Source organism: Theropithecus gelada, chromosome 14 (assembly GCF_003255815.1).
Source record: "Theropithecus gelada isolate Dixy chromosome 14, Tgel_1.0, whole genome shotgun sequence".
Classification (NCBI taxonomy): Eukaryota; Metazoa; Chordata; class Mammalia; order Primates; family Cercopithecidae; genus Theropithecus; species Theropithecus gelada.
In genome coordinates, this window is record NC_037682.1 from 36,028,854 (window position 1) to 36,051,257 (window position 22,404).

Genomic DNA, 22,404 nt, shown 5'->3' on the forward strand with positions numbered 1-22,404 from the left:
ATATTTCTTAATGCCCCATCTTCTGTTTGAAGCAATTGTCCAGGTTTCTAATTGCCTAGATCTATTTTCTTTGTTTTTACTCATCTAAGTCTAGGTACAATTTTTAGACATGGCTCCTGCTTTGCATCTCAGTGGCTCATCGGTTGGCATCCTAAGCAATGAGATAAGCATATGCAAGGCATCTAGTATTGGAGAAAATAGAGTGAGGAAACAGAATCATATTTGGTTGTTTGGATTAAGGGTTGATGTGGGGATAGGGTAAAGGATAAATTTGAAGGAAGATCCTAACTCAATTTGTTCCATTACTTTCATGATAAGATCCAAAGTGAGAAGAACTATGGCTTATTAATAGCTACATCATGGACCATCTGAGTTTGGATCATATCATTAAAGTAACAGGTTTAATCCTCCCAGTAATTAAATCCTATTCATTTTCTAAGAATATCATGTTGCCTACAGCAAGGAGAATCCTTTGATGATTGAACTGAGGAGAACCTGTAAGGCTATTGTCTTAGTTCATTAGGGCTTTTTTAGCAAGAATACATAAACTGAGTGGTTTATAAACAACAGATATTTATTCTTCCCACTGTGGAGGCAGGGAAGTCTATGATCAAGGCACTGGCAGGTGCAATCAATGTCTGATGAGGACCCTGTTTCTGGTTCATTGATGGTGCCTTCCAGCTGTGTATTCACATGATGGAAAGGATGGGCCAGTTCCCAAGGGATGCTTTTATAAAGGCAATAATCTCAATCATGAATGTTCCACCCTCATGACCTAATCATCTCCCAAAGACCACACTTCCTAATGTCAGTGTGAAAGTTAGAATTTCAACATATGAATTACAGGGACAAGGTGGGGCATGGGCACAAACATTAAAACATAGAAGCTATTATTTAAATGTAACTTGGAAATAATTGGACCCTTTTAAAGCAATAAAGATTGAGGCAAGGATATAGATATCAGTGAAATTAAGAAGTGTAATGATATGCTTTTGCCACCCACCTGATATGAGATCACGAGGGAGAAATTTAGATAAAATTGCCAGTTTTCTGGCCTAGGTAAATAGTATGGATAAATGGAAGAAAATCTTTCTGTGGTCTGACCATTTATACACATAATTTTAAAATGATTTAGTATTGCATACCCTCTTGATTTTCACCTCTAACTTTTGCTAACACCAAAAACTTTGTATATTTCAATATCTACTTTATCTATAAAGAAAGCAAATAAAATAGACTAACCAATTTACAATATTTGTGATACATAAAATATCTAAGTTATGGGTGCTTCATAAAAAACACTTGACTTACCCCTCTTTGACTCTTCATTCACCTCCCTGTGGTAGCCACTCCAAGTTTTTTCTGTTTCCCTCAAATGTTAACCGAGAATTTCCCAAATGTTTTTATTTTATTTTTTTCTCATTAAATTTTGTTTTAATGGTTCTTAAAACCCTACGACACATTTTTGGTCAAGTTGTTTCCATTAAAAAGTACTGATTTTTAAAATGAATTACTTAAAATGACCACATACCAGAAAAAATCAAAATGGTACAAAACATTCTTTCCTTCTGAAGGTTTAACAATGCATTGTTATAATTAACCAGTCTGTTACTATTAAATTTAAATGACGAATTGAAACAAACAGTTCTGAGAATGTTTTCTACCAATGACTAAGACTGGGGTGGCAGGTATTAGGTATAATATTCGTTTAGCTTTCTGAGCCTTCTGAACAGACCTGCAAGACATTGCCAGCTCCTTGGCAATACCTTGCCTTCTTGTCCACTGCTTTGATGACACCCGTAGCAACTGTCTGTCTCATATCACAAACAGCAAAACAACCCAGAGGAGGCCAGTCAGAGAAGCTCTCAACACACATGGACTTGCCAGGAACCACATCAAGGATGGCAGCATCATCAGCATTTAATAATTTAGGATCATATTCCAGATTCTTACCAGAATTGAAATCAATCTTTTCCTTCAGCTCAGCAACCTTGCAAGCAATGTGAGTTGTGTGACAATCCAGTACAGATTCACAGTCAGCACTGATTTGGCCTGGTTGGTTCAGGATAATCACCTGAGCAGTGAGGCCAGCTGTTTACACTGATGGGTCATTTTTGCTATTACCAGCAACCTTGCCACAATGACCATCTTTGACAGGCGTATTTTTGACATTGAAGCCCACATTATCCCCAGGAAAAGCTTCACTCAGAGCTTCATGGTGCATTTCAACAGATTTTACTTCAATTTTAACATTGGCTAAAGCAAAGGTGACCATTGTGCTGGGCTTGAGAACTCCAGTCTCCATTGAGCCCACAGGGACAGTACAGATATCGCCAATTTTAGAAACATCTTGGAGAGGCAGCAAAGGGGCTTGTCAGTTGGATGAGGTGGGATGATGCAGTATGTTCACGCTCTGTTTTCAATTTATCCAATGCCCAGGCATACTTGAAGGAACCTTTTCCATCTCAGCAGTCTCTTTTTCAACTTTTTCAATGGCTCTTTTGTCAGTGCCACCACATGTGTATATCAGATGGCCAGCAGTGGTGGACTGGCCCAAATCTGTGTGTCCAGTGATGATGACACTGATATGACTCTATTCTTTTCCAATTTGGCTTTTAGGGGTCATCCTCAGGACACCTGTGTTCTGGTGGCAAATCCATTGCAGGAAGTCCAAAATGTTTCTATGTAACACAAGTTTTAGAGGATGCTTTGCAACGAGAGTTCCAACAAGAGTTCTCAAAAACAAGTTTGAGAAACACTGTATACATGATGAAATATGGTGACATGAATGGCAACTTTTAGAGAAATTCTTCTGTTACAGATATTGACTTAGCTCAGTGTTTTCCAAACTTATTTAATTTCAGTTCTTGTATATGTATGTACATGTGTACATATGCATATGTGTATAAATATGCACATGTATATTTTATTTAAGTGTGTCTGTTGCTTAGGGTTCTCCAGAGATACAGAATCCACAGTACACACATACATATATATACACACATACACTCACACACATATATCCTACTGATAATGATAGGTAGATAAATGGACTGATACATAGGTAAAGAGAGATGGAGATAGAGACAGAGACAGAGGTAATGATTTTAAGAAATCAGCTCACTCGAGTAGGGGGCTGGCAATTCTGAAATCTGAAGACAGGCTAGCAGACAGGAAAATCAAGCAGGGATTTCAGTCACATTTTTGAGGCAGAATTCCTTCTCTGGAAAGCTTTATTTTTTTTTTTTCTCTTTAGGTCTTCAATTCATTAAATGAGGCCTACCCAAGTTATTGAAGGTAATCTTGAAAGTCAACTGATTGTAGATGTTACATCAAAAAACACCTTCATAGTAACATGTAGACAAATATTTAACCATCACTGTGTATGTGAATGTAAATAAAATTTACATCTACCTTGTGGGAACCATTACTTTGAAAAGCGTAGTTTGTAAAATACAACTGAAATCCAACTGCCCCTTGATGGTGAAAGTAAGTTTCACCTGTTCAGATCAAAAACTTGCAATAGAAAGTTTTTATTTTTAATACTGTCAATCTCAAAACATTTCTCTATCTTCATATTCTCATTTTTGTTTTCTTGATATCTCTTAGGACTTACTTTTGTATTCTTTTCTATATCCTTAGAAATTTCTAAAGGGAGTGACTAGTCCTACTTATTAAAATGCTCTGCAGTAAAATTTTATAAATGTTCAGCCTGAAATCTTTAACAAGTAGGTTACTTTGTAGAAAAAGTTTCTTAATTTTTAACTAGGTTAAAATGCATGAGACATACCTGATGGTCATAGGTATTTTCTATCATATTCTATCAGACAGCAGGATCTAGAGAGAATGGGCCAGGCTATATGCAATGGTCCAGTTATTCATTTCTAATAACAAACCACTCAAAAACTTAGCAGCATAAAATGACACCATTTTATTATACTCTGTGGTCCAGGATTCAGATTAAGCACACTAAGGATATTTTGACTTAGCTCCACAACATCTGGGACATGAATTGCAAAGTTTAAGAGATAAGGTGACTGACATGCTATGAGTTCAAACATCTGAAGTGGGAGGATCCATACCTAAGTCAGCTTCTTCACTCACATGTATACCCCCTGTCATCGGGTTACTCAAAGCTTTCCTCAGATAAATAATCTATTGACCAGATTCACTACTCCTGAACTCTTTATGTGGCTTAGGTTTCTTACATAATGGGGCCTGACTTCTTAGATGGAACATCTCCAGAGGGAATGTCTAGAAATGAGCTTTCCGAGAGACCAAGGCAGGAACTACATGGCCTATGATTTAGTCTCAGAAGTCATATGACATCACTTCTGACAAATCAGTCAAAATAGCCACAAGCCCTCCTGGATTCCCAGGGAGGGAACACAAACCTTGATCTTGAAGACAAGGCAGTCAAAGAATTGAAATCTGTGATTTAAAGCTTCCACATATACTCTTCATTGGCATTAAGTTTGAGGTAAGAGTAAAGGTTAACCAAGGTGGAAATTTCAGGAAAAAAAGGGGTTATTGTGAGATCATGAAAAGTGTAAGAATCCCACACACTTTTTAGAAGAAGGACTAGAGAGATCTCTCAAAATATCTAATCTGTTCTTGTAAAATGTCTTGGCTATTGACTTTTCATATGTTATAAATGGTAAAATACAGTATTTCCAGCCCATCCAAAAGCCCTGAACAAGTTCACCAAAGAGTACTAAAACATGCTTTAACACTAGGAGTTCAGCATCAAATACTGCATTTAAAATGCCAATTATCAAATTATTTAACACTTAATGAACTCAGATATCTGTACAGTGGGTTTCAGTGTTGTAAAGTACCAGATCTGAATTAGGTTTTCTGTCTTCCCTAATTGCAAGGATATCTAAGAAATGTTTATATAAACAAGCAATAAGATAATATTAAAGATGCTAAAATTAAATAAATTGAAACGTCCCCAGACCTGGCAGAAGAAATACCTGAGACCCATGAAAAATAGTATCTTGGAGGAAAAGATAAGGATAACAATGATATAAACATGCTAAACAACAAAGAAAGAAATGGTATCTACTGGAAAAGCACAACTAAGTTATGACTGCAGACAACTCAATATCCTTTTGCCTGAACTTGAGGGCAACTGAAATATTTTTCTACTGTGACCGTGTGAATCCATCAAAGCCGACTTTCATTTTAGATAGTAAATATTCAATGAAAACATCTGCAAATCTTTAGAGTTATTTTAAAACATACATATCGAGGTATGTCTATATTAAAACCAGGTTTCCCACACCTGGGTCTTAGCAAGGCAACTTAGCATATATGAGTTTTGGGGCAAGATCGTCTCCTACATTTTTCATTTTAAAAATAAGAGTAGGAAGAATTTTCTCATGAGGATCCTCTTAGTGTTTCTACAGTATCTTGGCACATAGCATATACTCATCAAATATTCCCCACTTAAGCAACTCTCTCTTCTCAGGTTTTAGTTTCCCTATTAACAAAAAGAAGGGGCCCGGCACAGTGGCTCACACCTGTAATCCCAGCACTTTGGGAGGCCGAGCCAGGTGGATCACGTCAGGAGATTAAGACCATCCTAGCCAACATCGTGAAACCCGTCTCCACTAAAAATACAAAAATTAGGTGGGCGTGGTTGTGCACACCTGTAATCCCAGCTACTCGGGAGGCTGAGGCAGGAGAATTGCTTAAACCGAGGAGGTGGAGGTTGCAGTGAGCTGAGGTTGCACCACTGCACTCCAACCGGGCGAGAGAGTGAGACTCTGTCTCTAAATAAATATAAATAAATAAATAAAAAGAAAGAACATGATGTCTAACACTTGTTCTTCCAGAGTCCAGGGAAATAAAACAAAGAGGTAATTCTTGATGAAGACAGACGAATGGTGCTCAGCAGGGTGATTTTGCTGCCCTAGGAGACATTAGGTAATGTCTGGAGGCATTATTATTATTATTATTTTAATTTTCAAGGGAGAGGATGGTGGTGCTACTGACATCTAGTGGGTAGAGGATGGGATGTAGCTAAACAGCCTGCAAAGCACAGAGCAGCCCTCACAACAAAGAATTATCCAGCTCCAAATGTCAATAGTGCCGAGGTTGAAAAACCCTTGATTAGAAAGTTCTTGATAGGGAATCTTGATAACATCAAAAGCAAATTTGATTTTACGAATCTGCGATTCATTTCTATTGGCATAGTTATCTGGTCCAAAAAAGATACATCAGTCTTGATTTGAGTCTTAGTTCTGCTTGTTTTCAGTCTCTTTCAACATCACAGCTTCAATACCTGCCACCCACCAAGAAGGCTGGTGGTGGTATGCAAAGAGGCATTAACTGAGTTCTCCTTATGTACCTATTAATTTGTGAGTGAAATATATGGAAACCAACAAGGCAGAAAATGGTTGTTAATGTACATGCCAATGTGCTTAATGATCCAGGAAACAAGTTCAACTGGGGCTTGTCAAGTGAAAATTATTCCACTGGTTGACCTGTCCATAAACACAAAGAGGCTGAGAGACTGCAGAAGACTGGCCAAATACTACTGCTAGCTGAGGAATGACTTTATTAAATAAATGAATGGAAATCTCAAGTAATGAATATTTGATAAAAATTATCTGCTCGTGTGCTGGTGTAAGAAGCAACTATGCAGTTACTCTAAGCAGCACTTATTTGGAAGTACTACTGGCTCGGTATGTGTCTTACAGCACTTATTTGAGAAAGTACATAGGTTCAAAAAACAGGATCTGAGTTCAAATTTCACCTTTACTACTAACCAACTTCAATTTGTTACTCGGTAAAATGAGGTTAATATTAATGTGTCATGCCACACAGGGTTATTATCAATATTAAATGATGTATTAAATATAGAATGCTTAGCATTTCTCATGGTTCTGGACTATAAAAAAGAGTTAAATAAATGATACCACCTCACATATATCAGGTGCTTGATGAAAGTTAATTCTACCTTGCTCTCTCAGAAACTCTCAACCCTCAGGACCCAAATAATTAATTTAAGATCTTCAGATGTGGTTGGAGTATTCTAAATTATGCTGAAATAAGCGATGCATTAAAATACTGCTATTCAATAGTTTTTTTTTTTCTTATTTCATCTGTTGAGAAGTAGGTGCTTTTTGTTCACCCACTATGTATTGGAAAGATCCTTATTAAATAACTAAAAGATAAATGTTTTGTAAATTCAGTTTTGTGTAGACTCAGAGACATGATTTTATAGCACTGTACTGGCCTAGTGCAAAAAAGCATAGGTTTTTAAATTCCAGAGATGAAATTTCAACTTTAGCTTCACAATTTAATTAAATCTGCAGCTGAAATTCCATAAATTCTCTGAACATTTCACTCATAAATTGTGGATAACATTTACTTCATAGCATAATTGTAAATATTACAATAGATTAGGTAATTAGAGTATTTTGTATAGTGGCAAGCATAAAATATTACATGCTTTTTCTCATTGATTGCTTTGGAAAATGAAATAAGGTTATTAAGTGTAAAACTTCTAAAATAACAAATGATCAAGTAATCAACTGATCAATTCTCCCTTCTTCTTTAGAGGTATTTAAAGCATGCTGTTGGCCAAGCACAGTGGCTCATGTCTGTAATCTCAAGTTTGTGTGACAAACCCAAGAGAATCACTTGAGGTCAGGAGTTCCAGACCTGTCTATGCCACATAGCTAGACTTCATCTCTAAGAAAAAAAAAAAAAAATGATAAAAGAAAATTAGTCAGGTGTAGTGGTATGTACCTGTAGCCCTAGCTACTTGGGAGGCTGAGGCAGGAGGAACACTTGAGCCCAGGAGTTCAAAACTGCAGTGAGCTATGACTGCATGGCCGCACTGTAGCCTGGGTGACAGAGAAAGACCCTGTCTCTATAAAAAAAATAAATAAATAAAGGTAAAATAAAATGAATCATGCTCTAGTTACCTCATATTTTGCAAGTTAGCTACAAGATCAAAATCAATCATTGGGTAAGTTTATACAATGCCAGTGTGGACAACCCATAGATTTGAGGAATCCAGAAACAGGTCCCCAAAATTCAAAAGCAAAAACACAATATCTTTTAAAAAGAGCCCATCAATTGACTAAACTTTTCACATTGCAGCCAGATGTTTTCACATCCTATTGACCCTGTTCAGTCTTGTTTACAATTATTTTTTTCCTAGTCTTTCATTCAATTAATACTCTGGGATGGTTTTTTTGTTTTTGTTTTTGTTTTCCTTTTTGAGGACTTCAAAAACAAACATGTTGGTAAGCATAGCAAGAAGGAAGTGATAAAAAGTAAGAGAACCCACATATAAACTACGGGGTATCCCGCATGAAGAATGGCAGAAAAATTCAAAATACCTCACAAATGTGGAAGTGAGAAGATGGGGGAAGGCTTTTAAGTGTTTACATTGTATTTCCTGCGCATCTTAAGCCCATTTTATGCAGACACAAAGGAAAACATGGAATTTGTTTTAGATAATTGTAACAGCACATTGGCAGGGCACGGTGGCTCACACTTGTAATCCCAGCACTTTGGGAGGCTGAGGTGGGCACATCACGAGGTCAGTAGATCGAGACCATCCTTTCTAACACGGTGAAACCCTATCTCTACTAAAAATACCAAAAAAATTAGCCGGGCGTGGTGGCGGGTGCCTATAGTTCCAGCTACTGGGGAGGCTGAGGCAGGAGAATGGCGTGAACCCGGGAGGCGGAGCTTGCAGTGAGCAGAGATCGCGCCACTGCACTCCAGCCTGGGCGACAGAGCGAGACTCTGTCTCAAAAACAAACAAAAAAAAAGTTAAGAGAGCCAGCGAGGAGCCAGTTGTTATATTCTGTTGTACAACAGATAATGGAACATTTGCCATGTACTTTTAGGAGAGGTGCACATCAACTATGCGAGAAGAGACCTCAAATACCCATGTATAACTGGATCCGAGTTGATTTTTCTCATTCCCCTTTTCATTTTCTCCCTCCCCCACTTCTTTGCTAGATTGAGGCTAGGGAGAAGATACACAATCTGTCCCAGCATCTGTCACTCTGCCTACCCTTTGTTCATTGTTTTCCTGTTCTCCTTTAATCTTGTGACGTGTAAAGCAGTTTTTACAATTTTTTTCTGTCCTAAAAATAACTTAGTTTATTAACCCAACACATTTATGTTAAAGAACAGGGCCTCAGCAAAATCTCATTTTCCACCTCTGCCCTCTTATTAAAATACAATGGAAATGAGATGGAGTAAGGATGACTGTGCTCAGAATCACCAAATGGAATTACGTGAGCTTAAAGTCCAACAGAGCTGGTTTGAAATCCTGTATTTAATACTTAATTGCTGTGATATTTAAGCAATTTTATTAGCCCACCTAAGAGTTGGTCATCTTGTAGCAATACTTCCTTTCTCCAAATTTCATTATAATGAATTAAAAGAATGAATGTAAGTAGAGTTGTCTTATACTTATGGAAGATCAGATGCTAAATTAAAAAACAAACAAACAAAAAAACCCAAAAACTGTATTTGCTTTGTCCAATAATAAATGATCAACTTATTTTGTGAATCCAAAAATATTTATATCTCAATGGTAGTGGAGCTGGTCCCTGAGGAATTGAGAAAGAGAATGGTAAGTCACCTAAGTGTGTAAGAGTTAAGGAATTAGCAACTCAGGTTATTTATTTTCAGGTTATATATCTTAACATTTTATTATCTATCTACATTGGTGTAGTTGCTTGCCCTAAGTGAAGATGTAAATACTATATTTTTCAATTCCCATACCACAACTCACAAAAACAGTAGAGAAATTTCCAGACATGAATAGCAGATTAAACATATCAACTGGCACTATATATGTATACATACACACACACACACATACATATACACATCAACTGGCACAATGCTGCATTTGTGGAGGGAAATGTCTTTAGTAAAAGGATTGCCTGGCTAGGTGAGTTTAAGTTTAAATAATATATTTAAAGTACTACATATAAAAAGTATACATAAAATTTAGATAGAAGTTGTTAAAAGAGGAGCAAGGATGGGAGAGGGTACAGTATAAATCCGACAGGTAAATTTTCTACAAAGCAATTTCTTTCTTGTGGTAGATTAATTTCTTGTGGTAGAATTATGGAAGTCATTATATGAAAAATAAACATTTAATTTTACGTTCTCTTTACTGCTCAAGGAAAACACTCTATATCTCAGAGCCCCAGCAGAATCTTCTACGCATCCTGTGCCTTTTTTCTATGATTTACACAAATGTCAAAAAGAGGCCAATATTCACATCTGAGCTGGCACTAACCAGAAAGAAGAGCTGTCTCATGCAAGTGACAGAATCCAGCAGGGTTAGTATCTCAAAACAAGAAGATATTCTGAGAAATCTTGAAGATATTAGACTTCTCAGATAAAGTGAAATGGGGTCTCCAAGCCATTTTAATTAAATATTGAAAAGTCAGAAAGACCGTACCTGGCATCTAGAATACAGATACAATTCTTTGGGATGGGGTGTGTGTGTGTGTGTGTGTTTTAGACATGCAGTGTTACTTGGTCGCCCAAGTTGGTGTGCAGTGGCATTATCATAGCTCACTGCTGCCTCAAATTCCTGGGCTCAAACGATCCTCCCGCATCAGCCTCCCCAGTATCTGGGACTACAGGTGCACCACCATGCCCAGGTGATTTGTAAAGTTTTTGTAGAGATGGGATCTCTCCATGTTGCCCAAGCTGGTCTCAAAGTCTTGGGCTCAAGCTATCCTCCTGCCTTGGCCTCCCAAAGTGCTGGGATTACAGCCATGAGCCACCATGTCTGGTCTCTTGATAAGTTTTTAAAATAGAAAATTTGTTCTTTAAAGCAAAATAATCTCATAACAAATATGATTAGAGTCTGTAGTGACAGAGTTTTAATTCAGGAGTTCCATTAGGTCATTGGAAAGGTAGATTCTTTCAATTTTTTCTGGATGGCAACCTCAGGATGTTGGCCATTTCCTTAAAGTTTTATAATGGCTGTTCATTTTTATCAAGCATTAAAATGGCCTTTAACTTCTCTAAACTGTGAAAGAAAGATGTGAATCACTTTTGCTTTCTTTCAAGCAATATTTCATTTAAATAGAAACAGTCTAATGATTAATGTGTAATGATTGAGAAGTTCATTTTGCTTGTCCAAAGGATTGCTTTGGTACCATTTATCCAAACTTGAACACACAATGTTAAAAAAGTTTTCTGTATCTATGAAACGTCTAAAATGTGACATTTGGTTCTCCAAAGGTAAAGATCAAAATCAAGGGAAAATATGTACTTAATACTTAGGAAATTACTAAGTTTACTTGTAACTAACTTCAGGAATATTTTAATTCAGAGTCTTCTGGAGAAGGAAAATAACAAAACAAAAACAAAACAAAAAGCAACCTGACAACGCATTGCTAGTCACAGTAATAAGGCCAAAGGAACACCGTAGGAAACACCCCTGCAGCTTAATCAATGATCAGCCCCGGCACATAAGTCAAAGATGCACTCAATTGCTCCAAATTAGAAATAACTGACGTCAAGAACGGGCTTGATTTCTTGCTGGTTTCACACCCTGTTGCCTGCAGTGACAAAGTAATAAACAAATTCTGTTCCTCCCAAGGCACAAATTTTATTTTGTGTGTTTTTTTTCTACTTGCATGCCTCCCTAATTATGCCACAGCCAAACAAATACATCCAGAGAGACTTTAACAGCAAGGTTAATCTCTATGTTATTAGCTAGAGATGACAATAGTGTAGTAATTAATCTTGTATCATTCAGTTCCTATTCTCTGTGCTACTCAAAGTACATGATGTTATGTATACTACTGCACCTAAAGAGAAAAATAGTTATTTGATATACAGTGGAACTAAGTATTTTACACCTTTAAGTCTTTTTTTTTTTTTTTTTTTTTTACTTATAAATCCCTTTGTAATAGTTCTGCCCATATCTTTGGATATATCAGTTATAAAAACAAAGTAATGATTTCTTTTTGAAATGTGACCTTTCGGAACAGTGTTTTAGTGACACCAAATGATGGTAGTTGAGAGGAAAGGGTTGAGAGTCTCTGAGTTTGCAGTAAGAGGGAAACAATTACAGCTTTCCCCCAAATATTTGTCTAAAATTTAATATTTAAATGTATGTCTTCCCTTCTAGTACCTAAGAAGAAATGCATTTAAGCCACTAATTTGATATTTTTTAAAAAATCATCATGTAGCCAAAGAAATTGTATGCTAGAGGAGACAGAATAATACCGTACTTATTTTAATAGTTACTTCTTTAATCGTTTCTCTCAAGTTGCTGAACAATATTAACCTCAGCAGGGGAATATTCTGTGTTCCTTGTTCTTCAGGGTAGCAAGGCAGGGTTGCTTTAGGAGGGAAATTGTTGACATGAATTAAATGGAAATAGAGTGTTCCCCATAAACCATCCAGAGTGATTCCTCTTCCTACTTTTGACCTATGGAATTTAAATCACAAGGCCAGAAATCTTAGAATGGGATTATTTATCTTTGGAAGACTGATCCCATTCCCAAATTTTTGAAAGAGGTATCTTAAGAAAAAGCATTTTGAGAAATGACAGGAGCTAGTACAGAAGCTTGAGTCTGACATGGTCTTTCTGAGAAAATGTCAAGTATTGAAAGTTAGAGTTCTAGAACAGAACTTCTAGAATATCTATCAGTTGATAAGCACTATGCCATTCTCCATATTTTTACATGACTACTGATGATATTGAGATACTAAATGATTCCGAGTTGTCAAACTGATTGTACTCTCACTATCTGTGACCTATGTTTATACCCTCATCAAACTGAGCTACTTAAGGTCAAGGTTATCTCATTCATATTTATATATTCCTAAATTATTATCATTGCATATGAAACATAGCTAAATAATAATTACTTGTTGAGTGAATAAGTGTTTGAATCAACAGGGGAAAGTTTGGTAAATGTTAAGTAGAACTTTCATGTTCAGCATAGCTGATGTATTCCTATTCTTGGAAGGCTCAAAAGCCTTATATAACGTATGTGGAAACTCAGTCAGAATGTTGACTAACCAGAATGCTTCATTACCTTGCCAGATAACAAGAGTGAGATTTTACAAACTGGTGACCCACATGCTACATTTGGCCACAGGCATGTTTTGTTTGGCCTAGAGAGGCTTTTTTAAAATTTTCAAAGTAGTTGCCAACATGTAAAAATTGGTAGTTTTCACATTTTGAAGATCCAGATTTCCCAGTTCTCTTGGAAAACTCAGAATAACTGGCAGTGCTGGGCAATGTTTCTCCATAGCAATAGTTGCCTGGAGCCCCAAGACTACCACCTCACAGTTGAGATGGATCATGAGACCCCAGGTTCTCCATAGTCTCATTCTGGCTGGCACTCCTTATTTATCCAGGTTACCTGCCTGTTTTGTGTAAGCATCTAAGTTTTCAAATGCCTCAGATAGCTGTATCTTTTTCTCAAAAACGGAAAGTGGTGGTGGAGAAGGGAAGACATGAGAGAAGTCCAATTTTGATTTCTGCTTTATTTTTAAAAAATCCAATCTAACCCTTACTCAAACTCTTTTGTTTAGGAATTCACTTCAACACATACATTCTTTCCATCTCCCTTTGATTCTAACCTAGTGAAGTTCTCCTGTATATTTAGCTTGAGATATGCAGAAATCTCCTATCTGGCATTTCTATTTCTTGTTTCTTTGCTCTACAAATTATTCTACAAGATAGGTCTTGCCACAGGCCCTCAGAGATTTCCCATTCCTGACCAAATTAATTGATAGCCTATGGCTTGCATTCAAGTTCTTTCATGATCTGCTTTAACCTATGTTTGTAACCACATCACTCATAATGTCTTCCCATGTACAGAAAAGGAACTCTCCACAGTTTACACATCATTTTGTTTACATGCTTTTATTTATCCATAGGTTTTTCTCTTGACCTCTCAACTTAGCATGCCTAATACTATCATAGTTCCTGGAAATTTTTTACCACTTCTCAGCCTAAAATATTACTTTTAAAAATCCTATAGTTATTTAGAGATCTCTAATGGAATCACTATTTTCTGTTTTGTATTATAGTCATTTGTATAAAGATCATATGTAATAACAATAATGAGAATGACTATTCTTATTTTTAACAGAGATAGAAAACACTCAACCAGCATTAATTACAAGTCAAGCACTATTTTAAGTCCTTTGCATATATTAACTCATTCAGTAATCATAACTTTCCTGTGGGATTGATATTACTATCATCTTCATTTTATACAGAAAAAAAACTGAAGACACAAAGCAGAAAACTGTCTTGTTAAAGAACAAGGGGTAGAGATGACCTCATTTCAGATTTTATACTCTTTACCACAAAATCATAATTCTCATCAACAAACCTCAAAATGTGCCAGATACCACTGCTAGGAACTTTATTAAGATGATCTAATGTGATCTTCCATATATGGGAACCATCCAGAGAGGCCAGTGTTTGCCCAAATGCTCATACATTTTGATGACAGAGTTTGGATTTGAACTTAAGTCTGGAATCACGAGTCTAAATTACTACAGGTTTCTTGAGAGAAGTTTATTGTGTCTGTGTATCCAAATATCTAGCATATTTTAAAGTGAACAAACAAGCAAATGAGCAAACAAATGTATAAACATCTAAAAGTACCCTCACTCTTGGCTGGCTGAGTGGGCTAAAATGGCAAATTCATCTAAGTATTTTCACTTAAAAAACCTTGCACCTCACATCTCACTTTTTCATTTCTAATTTTTAGCAATATGTGAAGATTACAATGGGGAACCTTTATGTACATTGGCTTTCAATCTGTGGCTTGGATTTAATGCTTTTTTTCACCCAAATGCTGGGGGAATATTGAGAGGGTATGCTGGCTCTATAGTGTCAGCTTAACCCTTCACATCTACTAAGGGAACAAAACCATTTCACATAATTTTTGAGAAGACATTACAGTTAACGGGTAAAGATGGGTAAGTATATGACATGTCAAATTTTGCTGGCAAGAATTCAGCATAAAAAAATCAGAAATCAGGAACAGCATTCTTTTTGATTGTCCGCATGCCTTAAGACAGGACCAATAAAAGAAGTATCAAAATTAGTATCATCAAGAAGCACAGTTGTCTAAGATGTACAAAATATAAGTCCTTCTAACAGTCAGTTATTCCCTGGCTGCCAAGAATGATAAAAGTAGATATGTATTTCTTATGATTTTAGACTTTGGAATAATATATTCAATATATTATATTCAATATAAATATTCAATATAAATATTATAAGAGATATTTGAGCCATTCTTAACAATTAGCATAGTATAAGTTAACAAATTATGATGGAGAAGGATTGATTTGGTTTAGAGCAGTACTTAGGCATGCAGGTATCAGAGATGTAACACTGAAATAAGGAGAGCAGACATGTTGAAAATGATGCATAGTTTAGTAAGCATTGCCATAAAGTTGACAAAATGCATGAAAATCATCAGAAAGAAAGTCAAGGAATGCCCTGCCCCTGTCTGAAAGTTTCACCTGCAGTCCAGAGCGCTTCTGAAAACTCAATCCCCACCTGCCTGTGACATTCTCTCAGGCTCTCACCACCTATGCATTCCACCTGACTTCAGCCTAAAAGTTCATCTGGTGACCCAGAGATCAGTCCACCCTTCCAATCAGAGCCAGCATCCAAACTCTGGGGTAGCCTGACTCCAGCCCAGCCCTTCAGGACTTATACACACTGTCCAGTAGGCCAACTAGGGGCCTGAAAACTGGGAAACCACTTACCCCATTGCAACTCTACTGGCACCTGACCGCTTTCTCCAGTGCCTGAAGTCAGACTGACCCAACCAGCTAATACCACCACAACTAACACCCACTCAATGTGCCCAAAGATAGAGCCTGCTCCTTTTCAAGAGTGCTATCGCATTGGAGAAGAGGTGGACCATAAAGCAATCTGTATCATGTTGCGTGATGAAGTTATGCCCTGAATCTACTCCCACAGAATCACCAAACCGGTGTTTCCTGTGGTTCTCAGCCACACTGTGGTTTGGAGATAGACTACAGTGTGTGTCTGAACTGGGAGTCACAAGCCCTGGAACAGGGGTGTGATAGGGAAACAGATCAAGCTCCTGCCTATCTAGGTCTAGGACAGGGAGCTATTGCAGCCCCCTGACCTTCCTGCAAAGACCTTAGCACATTTCCACAGAAGCTTCTCCTAGCCATCCTCATCAGGACTGGTCCCTGCACTTGACATTAGGGCATTCATGGGCAAGACAGGAGCTTCAGATTTGCCCAGTGGTGTCTTCCCAACCCCACAGAACAGGAAGCTCAGGGCACTAGGCACTCCACTGTCCAGCCCTTGACCTGAAGCAACAGAAAATGACTCACAGTGAACAAAGCTGAGGTACATACCTATCTGCTAGTGTCACAGCTAGCTCTTAGTCACAAGATTCATCTACTGGCCTGTAGGTTGAAGCACACAGCCCAATATAAAACCTGCCAACAGAAAGTACATAGGGCTATAGAAGTAAAACCAAAAGACTCTATCCAATACACTCCTCTTCACGTGATAAGGAACCAGCATAAGAATTCTGGCACCATAAAAAATCTGATCATTATGACACCACCAAAGGAACATTCTAGATCTCCAGCAGTGGTCCCTAACAAAAAATGGAAACTCAGAAATGACAGATCAAGAGTTCAAAGCACAGATTGCAAAGAAGCTCAGTGAGATTCAAGACAAGGTTGAAAATCAACACAAAGATATTTCTAAAGCAATTCAGAAAATGAAGGAAGAGATAAACACCTTAAAAAGAAATGAATTAGAGCTACTGGATATAGACAACTCACTTAAGGAATTTCAAAATACATTGAAATTTTTATTAATAGGCTGGACTGAGGAGAAGAAAGAATTTCAGATATTTAAGACTGGTCTTTTAAATTGACCCAGTCAGACTAAATTCAGGAAAAATAACTTAACAAATGAACTAAATCACAAAGAAATATGGGATTATGCAAAGCCAGCAAACCTACAAATTATTGGCATTCCTGAGAGAGAAGGATAAATTATACAAAACAATAGTTCAGGAAAATGTTTCTAATCTTGATAGAGAGGTAGAAAAAGGAAACCTCGTCAGACTAACGATTGCCTCCTCAGCAGAGACCTTATAAGCCAGAAGAGATTGAGGATTTAAATTCCAGCCAATAATTTCATATCCCGCCAAACTAACTTTCTTAAGTAAAAAAGAAATAAAATCCTTTTCAGACAAGCAATTGCTAAAAGACTTTACTATCACTAGACCAGCCTTACAAGAGATCTTTAAGAGATCTCTTAAAACATGGAAATGAAAGAACAGTATGTGCCACCACAAAATGACACTTAAGTACATAGCCCTCAGATCCTGTAAAGCAACTATACAACAGAGACTGCAGAATGACTAGCTAACAACATCATAGGACCAAAATTTCACATATCAATATTAACTTGGAATGTGAACAGTTTTTTTTTTTTTTTTTTGACAAATCTTATTTTATTCAGATAGCAGTCTGATCACACATGGTCCAACAACACTCAAATAATAAATCAAATATGACCAGATGTTAAAGATTGGTCTTCAAACATCATAGCCAATGATGCCGTGCTTGCCTATGATCTCTCCAACATAAAACCACATCAACACCTCAGTGGCCACCAAACCATTCAGCACAGCTTCCTTAACTGTGAGCTGTTTGAAGCTACCAGTCTGAGCACTATTGACTATTTTTTTCAGGCTCTGAATAGCTCTAGGGATCTCAGCAGGGGTGGGAGGAACCAGCTCAACCTTGGCGTAGTACCAAAATGTGGCCAATCGAGGCTTCGAGTAAGTCACAGCAGCGTTCACCAGAGCCGGGGTCTTCTCCACAAGGTTACGGACAAATTGGGCCATGGTTCTGGGATGCAAAGTCCATCGCCCGGAACATAGAATGTGAACAGTTTTAATGACCCACTTAACAGGCAAAGATGGTCAAGCCCAGATTAAAAAAAAAAAAAAATCCATCCATCTGCTGTCTTTAAGAGAACTATCTCACAAATAACACTGCCCATAGCTCAAAGTAAAGAGCTGGAGAAAGATCTATCACACAAACAGAAAAATAAAAAGGACAGGGCTTGCTACTAGATAAAACAGACTTTAAACCAACAGTGGTAAAAAAGGACAAAGAAAGGCACTACCCAATGATAAACAATTCAATACTACAAGAAGACTTAATTATCCTAAATATATACACACCCAATATTGGAGCACTGTGATTTATAAAAGTAGTACTTCTAGACCCACAAAAAGGCTTAGACAGTCACACAATAATAGCGGGAAACTTCAACACCTTACTGACAGAATTAGATCATTGAAACAGACAACAAAGAAATTCTGGACTTAAACTTGACACTTGACCAATTGGACGTAATAGACATTTACAGAATGCCCCATTCATCAACCACAGAATATGCATTATTCTCATCTGTACACAGGACATACTATATGATGGATCATATGCTCTAATCATAAAGGCAAGTATCTATAAAATGCAAAAAAAATCAAAATCATATCAACCATACTTTTGGATCACAGTAGAATAAAAATAAAAATCAGCGCTAAGATCTCTCAAAACATATAAATACATAGAAATTAGACAACTTCCTCCTGAAAGACTTTGGGGTGAAGAACAAAATTAAGGCAGAAATAATTTTTTTTTTTTAAATAAAGGAAAACAGAAACACAACGTATCAAAATCTCTGGGATGCACCAAAAGCTGTGTTAAGAGGAACATTCATAGTACTAAACATCTACATCAAGAAGTTAGAAAGATCTCAAATTAATCTAACATCACCCCATCATCCTTAGAGGAACTAGAAAAAATGAGAACTAACCCCAAAGCTAATAGAAGAAATAACTAAATTAAAATCAGAACTGAATAAAGCTGAGACCCATAACTCCATTCAAAGGATCAATGAACTAAAAGCTGGTTCTTTGAAATGACAAACAACATCTATAGATTGCCAGGTAGATTAACAACAAAAAAGGGAAGAATCATATAAATGCAATAAAAAATGATAAATGAGACATTACACCTTATCGCATAGAAATACAAAAGATCCTCAGAGATTATTATGAATAACTTTATGCACACAAACTAAAAGACATAGAAGAAATGGATAAATGCCTAGAAACACACAGCTTCCTACAACTGAATCAGGAAGAAATTGAAACCCTGAACAGACTAATATCGAGTTTGATAAAAACCAAAAACAAACAAACAAAAACACTACCAACCAAAAAGAGCCCTCGAACAGATGGATTCACAACCGAATTCTACCAGACATACAAAGAAGAGTGGGCACCAATCCACTGAAAATATTTCAAAAACTTGATGAGGAGATACTACTCTTTAACTCATTATATAAAGCCAGCATCAATGTGATACCAAAATCTGACAAAGATATAACAAGAAAAGAACACTACAGACCAATGTGCGTGATAACATAAACACAAAAATCCTCAACAAAATACTTGCAAACTGAATGCAGCAGCACATAAAAAATTAATTCACCATGATCAAGCAGGCTTTATTCCTGAGATGCAAAGTTGGTTTAACATATGGGAATCAATATATGTGATTCACCACATAAACAATTTAAAAAAACCATATGATAATTTCAACAGACACAGAAAAAGCATTCAATAAAATTCAACATCCTTCATGATAAAAAAGTCAACAAACTAGGCATTGAGGAAACACCTAAAAACAATAAATGCCATCTACGACAAACTCGCAGCCAACATCATACTGAATAGGCAAAAGCTGGAAACATTCCCCTTCAGAATTGGAACAAGCAAAGTGTGCCACCCTCATTTATCCTGTTCAACATAGTACTGGAAGTCTTAGAGCAAACAATCAGGCAAAAGAAGGAGACAAAAGGTATCCAAAAGGGAAAATAAGTCAAATTATCTCTTCTTACTGATGATATAATTTTATACCTAAAAGAACCAAAGGCTCCTGGAACTGATAAACAATGTCAGTAAAGTTTCAGGATACAAAATCAATATGCAAATATCAGTAGCATTTCTATTCACCAACAATGTTTAAGCTGAGAGCCAAATCAAGAACACCATCTCATTTTCAATAGCCCCCATGAAAGAAAACACCTAGGAACACGTCTAACCAATGAGGAGAAAGATATCTGCAATGACAATTACAAAACACTGCTAAGAAAGCATAGATGACACAAACAAATGGAACAATATTTTATGTTCATGAATTGGAAGAATCAATATTGTTTAAATGGCCATACTGCCCAAAGCAATCTATAGATTCAATGCTATTTCTATCAAATCTCCAATGCCATTTTTCACAGAATTAGAAACAACTATTTTAAAATTCATATGGAACCAAAAAAGAGCCTGAATAACCAAAGCAATCCTACGCAAAAAGAACAAAGCTGGAAGTATCACACTACCCAACTTCAAACTATACCACAAGGCTACAGTAACTAGAGCAGCATGTTATTAGTACAAAAACAGACCCATAGACCAACAGAATAGGATAGAGAACCCAGAAATAAAGCCACACACCTACAACCATCTGATCTTTGGCAAATTCAACAAAAAATTAATTCAAGGTGGATTAAAAATTTAAATGCAACAGCTAAAACTATAAAAGTACTTGGAGAAAATGTAGAAAATACCCTTCTGGACATCAGCCTTGACAAGAATTTATGACTAAGTCCTCAAAAGCAATCAAAACAAGTACCTGAAATAAAAGTGAAACCTAATTAAACTTAAGAGCTCCTTTCTGCACAACTAAACAATCAACAGTGTAATAAGACAACCTAAATAATGGGGGAAAATATTCACAAACTATGCATCCAACAAAAATCTAATATCCTGAATCAATTTAATATAATGAACTTAATTCAAGAAGCAAAAAACAAACATACATAACAAAAAAGCTGACCTCATTTAAAAGGGGGCAAAAGACATAAACAGACATTTCTGAAAAGAAGACATAGATGTGGCCAGCAGACATTTGAAAACGTGTTCAAAATAATTAATCATTAGAAAAATGCAAATCAAAACCACAATGAGACACCACCTCCCACTAAAAAAATAACAGATGTTGAGGTTGGGGAGAAAAGGAAACACTTATATATTGCTGGTGGAATGTAAATTAGTTTAGCCACTGTGGAAAGCATTTTGGAGATTTCTCAAAAGAACTGAAAAACAGAACTACCATTCAACCTAGCAGTGCCATTACTGGGCATATACCTAAAGAAAAATAAATTGTTCTACCATAAAGACACCTGTACTCAATCACAGTATTATTCCCAATAGTAAAGAAATGGAATCAACCTACGTGCATATTAATGGTGGACTGGATAAAGAAAATGTGGTACATATAAACCATGGAATACTACACAGCCATAAAAAATAATGAAATAATGTCCTTTGTAGCAACAGGAATGTATCTGGAGGCCATAATCCTAAGCAAATTAATGCATGAATAGAAAACCAAATACCACATATTCTCATTTGTAAGTTAGAGCTAAACATTTAGTACACATGGACATAAAGATGGGAATTACAGACACTGCAGACCGTTAGAGTGGAGAGGGAGAGAGAGTGCAAGGGTTGAAAAACTACCTATTGGGTACTATCCTCACTAACTGAATAATGAGATCATCCATACCCCAAACTTCAGCATCATGCAAGGTACCCATGCAACAAACTTGCATGTGTACCCCTTGAACCTAAAATAAAAGCTGAAATAAACAAATAAAAATGCCAAGGCAATGGTGGTGTGTTTTCCAGTTCTGCGTAAGATTATACAGGAAAGAGTGTACTACTGTCTAAGTCTGTGTTGATTTTCATGTGAGCAAATTCACTTCTCTTTTTCCTTCCATCTTGACTTTTCACAGTCTTTAGTCCCACATGGGAATATATTTTATTTTAGTGCTTTGCAACTTAAGCTCAGAACTAAAACATATTGTCCTTCCTGACTTTAAACCCATTCTTAATTATCTAGGTGGTAGCCCATTGCCAACCGAGTGAATACATTTTTTTGTTTGTTTTTACAATATATGCCTATAGTTCATACATGGTTCTCTATTATTTTTGCTGGTAGTTTTCCTAAAGGCTAACAGAGAGCTTGGGGGATTTATTCTGTGTGACACACCTGTTGTCTTTTCATCACAGGTTCAAATGTTGCCCAGTCTCTGGGGAAAAGCAAATCAGCAGCAGCAGATGCTGTTTTCATTCTACTCATTCCAGTTTTGACACAATTGTTCAGAATATGTGCCAAATGTTAACCGCTAGCTCATTCTCTTTCCAAATCCATGGTAAGGTTTTCAAAACTGTACTCTTCATTTAGCAATCTTTTGTTAAAACT

The 22,404-nt window shown here is 36.6% G+C and overlaps 2 pseudogenes across 1 annotated transcript; both read right to left on the reverse strand.

Moving 5' to 3' along the window:
* Positions 1-1,620: 1,620 nt before the first annotated feature.
* LOC112605868 lies at positions 1,621-2,403 on the reverse strand (annotated as a pseudogene).
* A 15,089-nt stretch (positions 2,404-17,492) lies between these two features.
* Positions 17,493-17,935, reverse strand: LOC112606735 (annotated as a pseudogene). The gene has a single exon (XR_003115684.1). The product of XR_003115684.1 is annotated as an ATP synthase subunit g, mitochondrial pseudogene (transcript).
* Positions 17,936-22,404: the final 4,469 nt, after the last annotated feature.